Below are 16489 nucleotides of genomic sequence, written 5' to 3'. Positions count from 1 at the left end.
TCTTCAAGTAGTAAATATATTTTGAAGATATATTACTTATGGAACACTTCATAGTGAGTACTGAAAATTAGGCAAGCAACATGCAGTATTGGATAATACTTCTATTATAATTTTATAATTTTATTATAATTATTATAATGTGAGTTACAAATGCTACATGTATAATTTTTAATGTTATAGTAGCTCCATTAAAAATGTAAAACAAACAGATGAGATTAATTTTTATAACTCAATATTTTTGAAATATTATCAATTCAACATGCAATCAATGTAAACAGTTATTGAGATATTTTACATTCTTTTTTTTCCTGCTGAGTGCTCTCATAGGAGGTCTCTCTTACTCCACTTCACAGAATTTAATATTAACCATTATTTCTACTTTCTCCTATATCTGAAACCTTTCCTTCTTTGCTAAATAACTAACTCTCTTGGCTTTAAAATATGTTCAAATCTCTTCATATTAAAACATGTCCCTTCATTCCACTTTCTCTTTATAACTAAAATTTTAAGATTCGTCTATCCTAATTTTCAAATTTTCACATTCAGTTTGTTCATCAAAATTCAGAAAACTGGCTTCAACTTATCTCTCTCCAGCAAAATAAATGTCATTACTTTCATGAAAATCCATAGTCTCTAAATCTACTGCACTTTTAATCTGTATCTGCATCTTTTTTGACTTCTGAGCAATACTTAATAAAGAACACTTTCTATTAAAACACACTCTTTACTCTTAAGTATTATTTTTCACTTGCTACTCTGATCACTCTTTTATAATATCTTTTACTGTTAAGTATTCTCTACCAAGACATTAAATATTTGATTTTCTCAAAGCTCAAATATTGGCACTTTTTTTCCTCATTATACCACCACTATCCAATAAAAGTATAATGTGAGTTACAAATGGTACATGTATAACTTGAAATGTTCTAGTAGTCCACCAAAAAAGTAAAAATAAACAAATGAGATTAATTTTAATAACTCAATATATTTAAAATGTTATTATTTCAACATGCAATCAATATAAACAATTATTAAAGAGGCATTTTATATTTCCTGATAAACTTCCTGCTAAGAAATCTGGTATAATTTCAATCTTAGACTAGCCATGTTTCAAGTGCTCAGCAACCCCATATGCAGCTAGTGGTTCCTGTATTAAATGCTGCAACTCTAGACTTTTAAGAACTACGTAATATCTTTCATCCCTGTGACTTTAATTACTACTTCAGAAGAACTAAGATTCTAAAATATCTATCTCTTGCCCAGATCTCTTCTGAGTTCTGTATATTTTATATTTCTCCTTTGGTGTCTCACATTCAATGTACCTATGTCCAAAAACATGACCTTCAACTCTCAATTTGTACTTGCTCCATTTTCTCTTATCTTAATAAGTGGCACTACTATTTATATAGTTTTTCAGAATGGAAATTTAGTTGTTATCTTGATAATCTCCTTTCACATCTATGATGGTGAATTTTTTTATTGTTATATCTATATCCAATTTAATATTAGACCTGGATAATTTTATTTCCTTTGAAAAGTAACCTTATTATATTTATCCTCTTCCTTAATTCAAGTTAACTTTATTTCAAGGAAGGCTAGACTCCGGACAAAATCTGGTTCCCTGTATATATTTCCTTGATTCCCTATTCCTTTATAAACAGCACTAATCAAAACTTCTAATTAAATTTTTTAGCTTACTGACAAATTACTAACTTGTAAATTGAATGAGCAAGAACCATACCTGTTTTGTTCACATCTATATCCCATGACGTTTAACAGGTATCTGATATATTGAAGGTACTTACTAAATACTTGTTAAATGAGGAGTACCTAATCCAGTATTAGAAAGATAGGAAAAATACGAAAGTAATGTCTTCTTTACTGGGGTGCATTTTCCATAAAGCAATTAGGTCTTATCTTCCTAAGTTAAAAGTGCATTGATCCAAATTCTACTTCTAGAAATAATAATGACTCTGCTTCAGGGCATATTTTGTGCCAGGATAATCATTTTACCTCTATTAGTTTACTTGATTGCCCTAATAACCCTGTGAAATAATTATTATTTTTCACTTTATACAAATAAATAAAAAACAATGTCCAAAGAGTTTAAATAGCTGACTCAGTTCACATACTGAGCAGTGAAGCCAATAATTAATTGACTCAGGTAATTAGACTTCTGTAATCTGATTATTTTTTAACTGTTAACCTACATTGCCTCATATCATATATAATAGCTAAATATTTTCCACTAAAATTTCCACAAGTAGAAAAATGACTACATGTCATATACCACATTCATGCCACGGAAGAAATATAGTGATGTCATTTTAAAAAAGCAGAAAATACAGAAACATTAGATCCACAGAAATATTTCAAAGACATTATCAATCAATATAAAAGAGCAAGTTGCACAATAACTGAAAAGCGAAAGCAGAATTTTGACCTCCATGATTACCTCCCCCTGGTGTTACTATCACAAATATCTTTCTTTACATGTCAAAAGAAACTGTATAGATGTAATTAGCTGACCTTCAACTAGAGTGATTATTCTATATTATCCAGGTAGGTGGGTCCAATGTAATCACATGAGCCTTTAAAAGCAGAGCTCTCTCTTGGCTAGGGCAGAAGGAAAGTCAGAGATATTTATTTGGAGCATGAGAAGAACTTGACATACCATCGCTGCTTGGAAGTTAGAAAGGACCATATCAAAAGGTGTGGGTGGCCCTCTGTAGTGGAGGGCAGCCTTTGGCTACTAGCTAGCAAGGAAACAAAGATAACAGATCTGAAGCTACAAGGAACTGGATTCTGCAAACAACCTGAGTGAGTTTAGATACAGATCCTTCCTTAAAGCCTCTATGTAAGAGCTAAGACTAGCCAACATCTTGATTCCAGCCTCATGAGACCTAAAAGAGAGAACCCAGTAGAGCCATGCCAGATCTCAGATCTAGGTAACTGCAAGCTAATATATTTGTCTTGTTATAAGCTACTACATTTGTGGTTAATGTTTAAACAGCAACAGAAAATTAATATAACAAACAATATGATCTTATTTTTTCAGTGCACAACACTAGCTGTGTTATCTTTAAGGTTTATAAATGCGCAGAAATAGGACTGGAAAAATAAACACAATTTAAAAAAATACTTAACTCCAGGGAGTTCTGAAGTTGCAGGGAGCTGATAAACAGGAGTTTTCACGTTTTTAATTCTACATGCACATTTATTGGTTAACTCCTTTATCAGCATAATATATTTATATATTATTTATAAAATATAAAAGATAATGTTTTAAAACATACAATTCCATTAAACTGGAAATCAATCATGATGCTTTTCTTTTTAATTTGTATTCTAAAATCAGTCAAGACACACAATATCAGTCTGAACCAAGACACTAAAACAAATCAAGCTGAAAGAATGCCCAGAGAGTCATGGGTTTCAAGTAACTGAATGATAAACAATTACAAAAATCATTTTCAGTTCAACTTCTCAATACTCTTTCTGGTGGTTAAAATACACTCATGACCCCATGCCCCCAGTGTTGTTTGCAAGCCTACATAATCCAGACACTTACGAAAGAAAATAAGGACCATCATCTTCAACCCTATCTCTCACCTACAAATGAAAACTACCCTGACGATATTGCTGAAAGGTCAGTATATCAGTGAGAGAATCCATGGCAACATGACCAAAAGGCTACAGAACCAAAGCAATTTCTGCACTTGAAATCAACCAGCCCTAAGAGTTCCTTCTTTCCTCCCTCCTTTTCCTCTTTCATTCCTTTCTCCCTCCCACCTCCTTCTTTTTTTCCTTTTTATACTTTCCTTCTTTTTCTGGTGAGTCATTTTCTTAACCATTTGAGTAAATGCAAAAATCTATTTATAGAAAGACAATCAAATTTTATTGAATTTGAACAAGTAAAATATATCTTTTTGGTATGAGTAGGAAATTCACAGGATCCTATAATATAAAGTTTATAAAATTTAGATTGTTTTACTGTTAGATTTTTTTATTGTTTAGATTTTCTCTACGCATTCTAACATTTTAACTTTAATATTAAATAGCCACTACTTTTCAGGAAAAATCAGCAGTTTTGAGACATTTTCTATAATTTAGCTTATTCATATTTTAGAAAATCTCACAAGTAGAAAATACGTGACTTAGAAAAAAATGGACGTGCAGCAATTTGGTAATTACATTTTTTTCAGCTCATAATGCAGATCTACGGTCTTTGCTTAAAACATAAAATGGGTGTTTAGAAGTCAAAGAGTCCACAGAGACACTACGGGGACTAAATATATTATCCTTAAAAACTAATTATGTCATTTATGATTCACAGCCAGCTCCTTAAGTAAAGTTACAGATTTTCAAATTATCCCATTGAGAGAGATAGAAGAGGAAAAAAGGAAAGGCCAGACTCACATCTGTCTCTGCAACCAAGGAGTGGCAGTAATAACCAACTTTCTCAGTGGCTTCCAGAAAATGCTATTTTCATCTGTGTTTTCTAAAAGTACCTCTTTTGAAATAAATCCACATGTCATTTTACTTTACTGGATGCTGGAATAAAAAATTAGATGCATACTGTCAGCCAGCTATATTGATTATGAGTGAAAATGTGATCATTTTGCATTGACTTGCCCCAGAGCACTGCATTCCATCAAAGCGGCAGAAGAAAATTAATGCTTTCATATGAGCCTAAGAAAAATATGAAATTCTGTTCACTCTGCCATCTAGACAAAGAGATATATGCAACAGCTGAGAGGTAATAGCTTTCAGAACATGAACTCTAGACTTTTATTAAAATCATTATTTAATGCACAAAAAATAATGAATCCAATGCCATGGCATTTAAAGCAGCCATTTGTAGTCATTACCTCTTAGATCATAAAGTTTAAGTTCATAAAAACCAGTATTTCTCAAATTAAAAGTATGCCTTTCTTTCATCTACATTATTTGTCTTAAGTGATAATTTCTTGTACATACATATCAATCAAAAAGTATAAAAACTATGAATTAGTCATGTCAGATATTATTATTTGTTTATATTTATATGACTTCTATTTTTACCGAAAAGACTAATGATCTTACTAGTCTTCGTAGGACACCTATATTGGGCCAAGCATAAATCTTTTAATATATATGGTTCTATATAAGTTGGCTTGTAGAATGACTTAATTTAATATTTCACTAGTGGTTACTATAAAACAGACTTCCACTTAAAAATAATGCAAAGCAATTGCATTATTAAATAAAAAATTGCAAGTTCTAAATAGCAAAATCACATTTATAATGTAAAAATCTAAAAACATAGTTTTCCTTCTTGTGAATTTTTATTTTTGAAAATGTATCTGGTTTATCAATAATATTTTTCATAGAAGTACATATTTATTTCTTAAAACAGAATTTGAAATTCAATTCAAATTCATTACAGCAGATATTCAATTTCAAATTGATAAAACAATGTGAAATTGGAGACTATTTCTTTTTAAACATAAATATTTATAATGAACCAAATGTGATAATATTAATGATATATATGTATATGATGATAGTGAGCCAGCCACATATATCTGAAGGTAGTGAACCATCCTCTTGGATGTAAAAATTGTTTACACTTAACTGAACCATGACCTAACCCTGGGAAACAAATGGGTAACTGTCAATGTGTCAAACAGCGTTTTGTTCTTCTATGTACCGACAAATGCTTGTTCTCATTGAACTTTGGAGATTTTATTTCTATTATTCAAATTTCCCAAATGAAATGTCTGACAAAAAGATTTTATTTCTATTATTCAAATTTCCCAAATGAAATGTCTGACAAAAAGACAGGCTTAAGTCATATCTTCTAGATTTCTAAACCCAGCTTCCCTCTTATTAGCTATTTGACTTGGGGAAACAAAATCATTAATATTTTTAAGCTAATATTTATCAAGTATTGAAATACATTCTGGAGAAAAAGTGGGGAAACAAAACAGTTCCAGCATTCATCAAGCTCACAGTCCATGTACTTTGTATTCACTCTTCCTTGTGTCCTGCATTTGATTTACTCCCTACCCTTTTCAAATATTTTATAAAATGTCACCTTCTTTATGAGATCCTCTCTGACACACTATTAAATTATCTTTTTTTGTTTTAATTTCTACCGCTATAGAATATTTCCTATCTTTCTTTTATAATCAAAACACTTATCTCCATCTGCCATACATACATCTCACCTATTATAATTCCCATTAGACAGTCTTCTTAGATTCAACTCAATATTCAGACTACCACATGACACACTAAGAACCCATCTATGCAGAAAGATATTGAAGAACCACAGCTGTCCAGCAAGGCCTCATCAAGAGCTCTTCTCAGTAGGAGTCCTTGCAGCATTTCCTAGAACAGGCCACACAGCTGTCCAGGGCTTTTCGGGTATAGGAGCTGAGTTATGGGGTCTTCCCTAATAGCCTTATATCCCATAGAAGCAGGGACTTCTTTTAACAACTCTGTGGCTGAAGAACATAGTATTCCCACAAGGTACATGATCCTTTACAAGAGTCATTACACTTGGGAAAAACCAAAGTATGGCATCTCCATGATATAGTTTATAGTTTCTTTACATTTCTTACCAGTCCAGACACAATTACCAAACTTGAGGTCATTATTTATTTTTATCATAAGTAATGTTTGAATTATACAGTTGACAATCTATGCTTATTAGGTTTCCAATAGGGCAGAACTAGAGTGTTAACCGAAGATCAGATGCTCATGTAGCAAAAAAGTTTTATTAATTGTCTGCCCACAACTACTTTTTTCTAATGAGTTTCTCACTTAGACTGGAAGTATCACACAAGTACAATGGTCATCTGTTCTGTTTATGCTGAATGCTGATTAACTAGTCTCTGAAATAAGCCTGAGACATAGCTGAATTGTCATATAAATGAAAAAGTCTCAATTTTCTTTTCTATAAGATGAAGATAATAGCAGTACCTATCTATCAAGTATTAAATGAGACAATACTTATAAGACACTTATCACAGAGCCTAGCATATTGTCAGTGTTCAATAAGTGCTAGATGTTATTATTTTTACTATTATCGTCAGTAATCTATGGAAATTCAAATAGACAAAAATCTAAAACACATCAATAAACCAAACCAAAAATAAATAAATAAATATGCCCCAATACATTCATTTCGATTCTTGAGTTATGTTAAAAATTCTCAGATATGTTACTAACTTTTTTGCTGGTAATTTAAACAAGATGATATGATCAGCTTCTGGAATAATAAAATAATTTTGCCATAAAATGCATTTCTTTTGGGTAGTTTTTTTAAAGATTAGTCTAACATTTTATTTTTAAAGTGCTTTTCTGTTGGATATTTTTCTCATCCAAGTTATGTTTGCTAGTTTATGATCCTAAAGATATTCATGAGTCAATCATCCTAAAAATTCAGGTCAGGAGGGTCTTCTTAAAACTTAATTGATCATAAGGTGGGCCAAGTAAACCTAAAGTCTGTAATAGAAGATGGCTCAGAATCACAAGGCTATCAGAACCTTAGGACTGTCTATGAATAATTCAGCCATTATGTGGTACACATGGGGAAATAATCAAAGCTGGAGGCCAGTCAGTAAGGATTATTTTTAGTTTCTTGGAAATAAAGATCATTTATTATACTATATCAAATGAGAACATTCTTTAACACCTTTTAAACTTTCAGTTAATTATTATAATTCAATATTTGTTCAGCTCAATGTTTGGTAAATTTTTGTTCTAGCAAATAATGCCATCAGTATCTTCAAATTTGTTAGTTTAGTTATATACATGGACACTTTTTTATTTTCTCTATTTTTGTTTATGTGGTCTTTATTCCTAATTTTGCTTTTTTTGTGTTTTTCCTCATTAAATTTAACAGATGATTATCTTGTCTATGTGTATGTGAGAGAGAATCTCTGAGTGTGTGTGTGTTTATATAAGATAAGCCTACTATATGTCTTGCGTCTCATTCATAGTCTATGTGTCATATTCATATAGAGATTATGGCATAAATAGTATACACTATACTCTGAGTGGAGTTTTGTTTTTATCCAATAAATTTTGATACTCAATGGACCCATTATCTGAGACCCTGAACAGCTAAGGCTAGATTATTGCTTCATTCATGCATAAACAAACATTGAGTTTTAATTTTTTATTATTTGGGTAATCATCTAAGTTAAAATGTTAGTAGTCAGTTCAGTATACACTTCTCTTATTTAGTATTGAAGAGACATTTACAAAAATCTTAATTCTTTTCTTTTTATTCTTTCATTTTTGCCTCAGCTATAACAATTTTTCTTTATTATTAGAAATAAAAGTTGTTTGTTTCTCTCCAAGACTTTATTATTGTTTCCTGTTACACAAAAGGCCTTTCTAATTCACAACTAATAGTGTGCCTAAGCTCAAGTTTTCTTCCATCATGTCTTTATTATTGCTTATATTCCATGTGTTCTAATGTCAACTCAACAGAGTTACATATATGGATCTTCCTTCTCTGTCTACCTTGTTATCTTCTATTGGTGGATATTTTTCACTTTAGTTTCATCCCCACTCTCTTAAAATTATAAGAGACCTCCTTAAGTATGCTTTCTACATCACCTCTTCCTACAATTTAATTCCACCTATTATTGCTTCTGATGCTGGCGTTAATTCTATAATTATTGCTTATATTGTATAATCTTTATAATCTTTATTGCCACCTAAATCATAGACAGCCTACTTTTTATATCAGTCTGTTGTCTTATCTCACTTATTCTCTTCCATGAACCTCAACTTATTTGAATTTTATTGATATTACAAAGCACCTATAATTTACTTTTATTTTCAACAGAAGGATTTTCTTCAATATCTTAAAGGCTATATTCTATGTTTTAAACATGCTGGTTGATTTTATAGTTTTCCTTTCTCCCCTGTTTATTCAATGAAAGGAGCAATGCTTATATAATTTTATTGTTTGATGACAGAAGGTAAATGGATTCTCCTTCCTGGAATTTCATAGGCTTCATTTCCCTGTGTAAATGCTGGCTTGAGAGAGCAGGGTATTACTTTACAATAAACAGTATATTTTATCTTTGGATTGTCCAGAACAGACTTAATTCTTCTCTTGCTACATAGAAACTTAAGGCATCCTTCATCCACAAGTTGTTTTAAGCCCAGTTCTTTTTCACTATTGACTTTGCATCTCTAGAAATAAAACTAAATCTTCAACATATTTCTAATTTAGTGGCATTGTGTTGTTAGGTACTTGATCCAGAGACTTATTAATGAGGGTTGCCTGCTATTGAAGATTATGACTGTTTTGCTTTATCCATCTGGTCACTGAAAGGCACATGCCTATAAGGCAGGTAGATATACAGAATTAATGACTTTCAGGAAATCACCTTCTGATTTTTTTGAGAGATCCATTTGTTTCTTTCTTTCTTTAGATTGTGTGTGTTTTACATTTTCCAGCACATTTCTACCATTCTTCCTCAGGGTTTCACATGCTTGTGGATACTATCAATTTTTTGGAAGCATCTGGCGTACATTCGACCAATAACTTTTAATTTTTTCACAAATCTGAGAAGTGAAAGCAGATTTCATATAACATAACCAGAAAGTCCTATTCATATTTCTTATTGTTATTATAAATACTTACACACATGAAGCTGACCAAGAGAGTCTATGAAAAAGATATTAATCTTAAAAATTGATAAAATAAAAATAGTATAAAATGTAATAAATTTTCTCCAAAATTATCACTATCACTGTTTCTACTATGATTTTATTCTATACGGTCACTTATGTTTCTAATGTAAACATTTGTACATATGAAAGTTCACATTATGGAATTCCCTTCTTTAACTAAAATAGAGAAGCCACCATGAAATAAAGCACAACTGGATATTTTAGGACATTAATAGTTGAAAAAAGTCTTATCTGAGTTCTTAAGAAGAATAGGTTGAAAGACGTTTATCTTTTAAAAAAATACTCCAAGAAGCATATATATACATACATATATCTATATATTAATGATATATATCAGAATATATTATACATATGTTATATATTATAATATAGTGTGCATAATGCATTATAAATATTATTTTTCAAGCAGACCTCTGTGAGTGTTTAATAAATATTTGCCATATAAATGTCTGACAAGAATGAAATCCTATGAATAACCAATGTCAAAATCTGTTCTTATGGGATAAAGATAACTTATTTTAGAATACTATTTTAACATCCATTTATTATAGAGAAGAAAGGGCACACAGGACATAAAGCAGGTAAATCCAAGATTGTTCACATATAAGAGTAAATGAGGATGCAGGCTGATGGCATCAGGGACTTTTCATGTACTAAATTTCATGATGGACAGAATGTCATTTACATAAAGGCAATAGTAACACAATGATGATTACACAAGGAGACAAATATAAAGACTAGAAAACTCAAATCAACTTCCTTTGTTCAAATCAAATTTACATCTAAAAAGTGTCCCAAAACAGACATAATCAACCATGTTTTACTCAACAGAAAAGGAGAAATAAGCTTTCTACATTTGGGCTGTAATGCAAAATACCTTCATAAGTAGCATACTAAATAAAAAGTGATTTGAGAAAGATGTTTTTATGAATGCAAAAATGAAAGTCTTCAGTGATTTCTATCAAAAAAAAAATACTTTAAATTGCTCTTTTGTCAAGGTCGCCTGAATTGCTGAATATGTTTGCATGTTTCGACTCATTCTCAAAATGAGTAAAGAACTCTTAATACCAGTTCTTTTGTAAATAGCCTCACAGATTAAATATGAGCTGATAACCATTCTTAAACAAAGGATGATCGCTAAGATGAAATTTTATAAAGTAGGTAGCTGAAGAGACTAGATCTACTAAGAACAAAGAGAATGATCCCAATAGAAAGAAGTTCAAATGGTATTCATCTGAGTAGTGGACCGGGTAACTACCTGTGGCACCCTGATAAACCCTAGTGAAAAGGGCTAGATGTAATGAGGGTACAAACCACAGATTTCCTAATTCTTTAATGTATGGCATATAAACTATGCCAGTAGCCATTAGTTTTGATCTAAAATATCAAACTACATAGCTATTAAAGAGAAAAAGGGTTATCAGACTTCATAATGATTAGTGTTCTGCTGGCTGTAGAAAAAACAAAGACCATACAAGCTGGCTTAAGTAACATGACAATTTTTAGTTCATATAACTGAAAAATCTACATGTGGCTTAATGAAGGCTTTATTAGAAGCTCTCAGTCTTCTTAGCTTCATACTTAGGTTCTTACTTTCATGATTACAAGATGGCAGCAGCTTTCCCACATTCCTCAGCAAAGAATTAGAAAAAGTGTCTGTCTTTTTCTCAGAAAATCTAACAAATTCTTGCATATTATTGGCTTATTATTACATATTATTGGCTTATTATTGCATATTTCTCAGAAAATCTAACAAATTCTTGCATATTATTGTGTGTGTACGTGTTTCCCATCACTATAGTAATCACTCTTAGTCCCCTCACTAATAATGGAATAAGAGAAGGGATTAAGGGAAGAGATATTTTCAGAGTGTAAGTTGGAATAAGCTTCCCAATAAGTGGATGGCTTCTAAATGTTCATTTAATAAGCATTCAGTAGTAGTAACCATCATATTGCTGTTAATGGAATGTTCATGGCTGATTTAGAGAAGAGAAAAGAAGTGTACACTTGAGAAAGGCAACCTGTTAACATGAGTTAAAGAGAGATTAAAAGTTCAATTATTTCTATGTTGTAAAATATAGAACAAAGGGCAGTCTTTAAACAGGAAATAAGTATGTAGAGAGCAAATCATAGGAAGGATAGGCTTCAGAAACAGGAGAGAACCCCTTCAGATGCTGGCCCTAACAGGTCACCGGTGAGAGACATACAAGCACTATATAGATACCATCATTTTCTTATTGTCACACCAAAGAGACTGAGCTTAGTTGTCACTCTACATATTTTTGAGATCTAAATACTTAATAATTTTACTCACTGTAAGATGCAAAAAAAAAAAAAAAAAACACACAAAACATGTCAGGAAAAAAAGTAATGTTTTTCCTTCTCATACTGTTGCTTTAAAGAAAACGGTTATGTCCCCATAATGAACTGTGGTCAGTCTCAAAGACTTTCAATGTTTCCTTCAATTTCGAATCTACAAAAGCCTTGGCTTGAAATGATGGAATTTTAATACCCATTTAAAACTTATCATCATTTTTTAATAACTAGAATAAATGGACAAGTTATTAGAAATATACAATCTTCCTAGAGTGAATCATGAAGAACTGGAAAAGCTAAACAGACCAATCAACAGTAAAGAAATAGAAACAGTCATTAAAAACCTCCCAAGAAAGTAAAAGTCCAGGACCAGATGGCTTCATTAGGGAATTCTATCAACATTCAAAGAAGATTTAATACCTGTTCTTCTCGAACTTTTCCAAAACATTGAAGAGGTAATACTTCCTAATTCATTTTATGAGGCCAACATTACCCTGATACCAAAACCTGGTAAAGACAACACAAAAACAGAAAACTATAGACCAATATCGCTTATAAACACAGATGCAAAAAACCTAAACAAAATACTGGCAAATCGAATACAACAAAAGATTAAAAAGATTATATGCCATGATCAAGTGGGCTTTATCCTAGGGGCACAGGGATGATTTAACATATGCAAATTGATTAATATGATACACCACATAAACAAAATAAGGGATAAAAATCAAATGAACATATCAATAGATGCAGAAAAAGCATTTAACAAAATACACCATTCATTTATAATTAAAACACTTAATAAAATGGGTATAGAAGGAAAGTATCTCAACATAATAAAGGCCATATATGACAAATCCCCAGCTAACATCATACTTAATAGTAAAAAACTGAACACCTTTCCTCTAAGATCAGGAACAAGACAAGGCTGTCACTTATCACTATTATTCAATATAGTATTGGAAGTCCTAGCTAGAGTAATCAGGTGAGAGAAGGAAATAAAAGACAACAAATACAGTAAAGTTTCAGGATACAAAATCAATGTACAAAAATCCATAGCATTCCTATACTCTAACAATGAATTTTCAGGAAAAAAATGAAAAAAAAAAAAACAAAAAACAATTTCAAAAAAAAAACACCAAAAAACAAAAAACGAAAACCTAGCAATAAACCTCATGAAGCATGTGAAGGATTTATACACTGAAAACTGTAAGACATTATTAAAAGAAACTGAAGAAGACTCAAAGAAATGGAAAGATATTCCATGTTCATGAACTAGAAGAATCAACATAGTTAAAATGACCTCATTACCTAAAGCATTATACATATTTAATGCAATCCCAATTAAAATCCCAAAGGCATTTTTTAAAGAAATAGAACAAAAAATCATCAGATTTGTATGGAAGCACAAAAAAAAAAGACACGTAGCCAAAGCAATCCTGAGAAAAAAGAACAAGTATGGAGATATCACTCTACCTAACTTCAAATTACACTACAAAGCAACAATAATCAAAACAGCATGCTATTGGCAGAAAAAAAAAATACACAGACCAATGAAACAGCATTGAGAGTCCAGAAATAAACCCCTATATATATGGGCAAATATTTTTTAACAAAGGAACCAAAAACATACAATGAAGAAAGAAAAACCTCTTCAATAAATGGTGCTGGGAAAATTGAAAAGCCAAATGCAAAAGAAATAAAATACACTGTTATTTATCATCATACGTCAAAATTAACTCAAAATGTATCAAAGACCTGAATATAAGACTTAAAACAATAAGTCACGTAGAAGAAAACATAGGTACTAAACTCATGGACCTCGGATGTAGAAGTTTATGAATTTGACCTGAAAGGCAAGGGGAGTAAAAGCAAAAATAAGTGAATGAAACTATATCAAACTAAAAAGCTTCTACATAACAAAAAAAAAAAAACTGTGGATAAGACAAAGAGGCAACCATCCAAATGGGAGAAGATATTTGCAAACATCTCTGATAATGGGCTAATATCCAAAATGTATAAAGAACTAATACAACTCAACAACAACAACAACAACAACAATAATAATAATAATAATAATAAAAACAAACTAACAATCCAATTAATGGGTAGAGGACCTGAATAGACACTTCTCCCAAGAAGACATACAAATGGCCAACAGACGTATGAAAAGATTCTCAACTTCACTAGCTATTAGGGAAATGCAAATCAAAACCAAAATGAGATACCACCTCACACCTGTTAGAATGGCTAGCAACAGGATGAGTAATAATAAGTGTTGGAGAGGTTGTGGGGAAAAAGGAACCCTTACACACTGCTGGTAGAAATGTAAATTCACACAGCCACTGTGGAAAACAGTACGGAGGTTACTCAAAAAATTAAGAATTGAATGACCATATAATCCAGCAATCCCTTACCCTAAAACTTCAAAACATTTAGTTGTAAAGATACATGCACCCAATGTTCGTAGCAGCATTGTTCACTGTGGCCAAGTCATGGAAACAACTGAAGTGTTGAATAAAGATTTGGTACATATATACCATGAAATATTACTCAGCCATATGAAAAGAACTCTTATTTTAGAATACTATTGCTATTTGTGACAACATGGATGGATCTTGAGATTATCACGCTAAACTAAGTCAGACAGAAGAAGTTGAGAACCATATGATTTCACTCACATATGGGATATAAACTGAAAACAACAAACAAACATGGCAAACAAACAGAGACTCATGGACATGGACAGTGGATTAATGGTTACCAGAGGGAAGGGGGAATGAGAGAAAGTAGATAGGGGTAAAAAGGGTCAAATATTTGGTGAGAGAAGAAAATTTAACTTTGGGTGGTGAACACACAATGTAACATACATGTGACATATTATTGAATTGTACATTTGAAATCTATATTGTCACCCCAATAATTTTAATAAAAAAAATTATCATCAGTTTTTTCCTACTCTTAATATTTTCCCAATGCTCTAAAATTTGCAGAATTTATATTATCTATCTATGCTCTTTGCATGACTTTCACCTTAGTGTCTTCTATCTCTATCAATTTTTGATTATTTATGTCTTTACCTTAATCTCAGATCTTTCTCCCAAATCTCAATACTATAATTCTATTGGCCCACAGACAACTGTTGTTCAACATGTTCTATACCGAATTCATTATCTCTATCCCAAACCTGTTCCTACTACTACAGTCCATCTTAGTAATCATAACTCATCCTGTCTGTCATGCTTGGACTGAATAAATCTTATCCTTTATTCTTTTTTCCCTTATCAGATCTACCATATCACCAAGCTTGTTTTGCAGATTTTAATTTAGAAAAGCTTCTTGAGTCTCTTCTATGTACTCCATGCCTATAGTGATTGCCATAGTTCAGGTCTTCATAAACTCAAATTTAGAAAACTTATTCATTTATTCAAAAAAGTATCTACTGAATAACTACTATGTCCCAGATGATATTCTGGTCACAGAAGTTATGCTAATGAACTCAACACATATAAAAATCTATATTCTGCTGGGAAAATCTTAATTCAACTGTTATGTAATGATATTTTTTAAAAGAAAAATAAAATATGAAATGGGAATAAATAGTAGCCAGGGCTGTTATATAAATAAGATGATCAGGATATATCTATGTAGAGTGGCAGTATTTAAACAGTGAACTGAAGGAGGCAAGGACAAAAGCCTTGTCACTTCTTCCAACTCTAATTAGTATCTGTCAACTTGTCACTGCCTCTTGAACAATCTCTTCCATAGTAACATAAAGGTTATTTTTTTAAAGGGTGAGATTCAATCAGGTAGCTCTTCTATTTAAGAGCTCTCTCACTGGTAGCATAGATCTCATCCTCTTTTACCATGGCCACTTACACTCTTGTCTCTGCTCCTCAGTCCTCACTAGGCATCTGATACTCTCATCCCCTAACCTTCCTATTCTTCTCTGGACACATTATGCCATTTTATGCCTTTGCACAAGCTGCTTTTTTAAAAAAAATCTAAAAGGAGCTTTCTAACCATTGAACTTCTTAATATTTAAGGACTCACTCTACCTCCTCTTGTTAGCCTTCCCTAACTTCTAGTAGTAACAGTAGTCACACCATCTCGTATACCTACTTTGGCATGGCATGTAACACAATAAATTAGAATTCTTTATCTTTTATATCAGTCTATTTTAGAGTAGAGAGTGGCTCTTACTTATCTGACCATATAGCACAGGCTTTGTAGACTATGACAATTGATAAATGTTTGTTCACTGAATCAATTAACTTTAGGTAAAGAAAGGAAACTAATGACTGTGAGATCAGTTATTTTTGTTGGTCACAAATATTAATGATTTGATTCTAATTTTATTGGGAAAAGAAAGTATGTTCTACATGCATGTGCATTCCTCTCCATTTGAGTTTTTTGTTGTTGCTATTCTTGAGGTTTTCTCTTTTTTAGTTTTCTGGTCGTGTGTGTG

Source organism: Pteropus vampyrus, unplaced genomic scaffold (genome assembly GCF_000151845.1).
Source record: "Pteropus vampyrus isolate Shadow unplaced genomic scaffold, Pvam_2.0 Scaffold242, whole genome shotgun sequence".
Taxonomy (NCBI): Eukaryota; Metazoa; Chordata; class Mammalia; order Chiroptera; family Pteropodidae; genus Pteropus; species Pteropus vampyrus.
Note: the sequence above shows the minus strand (reverse complement) of the source record.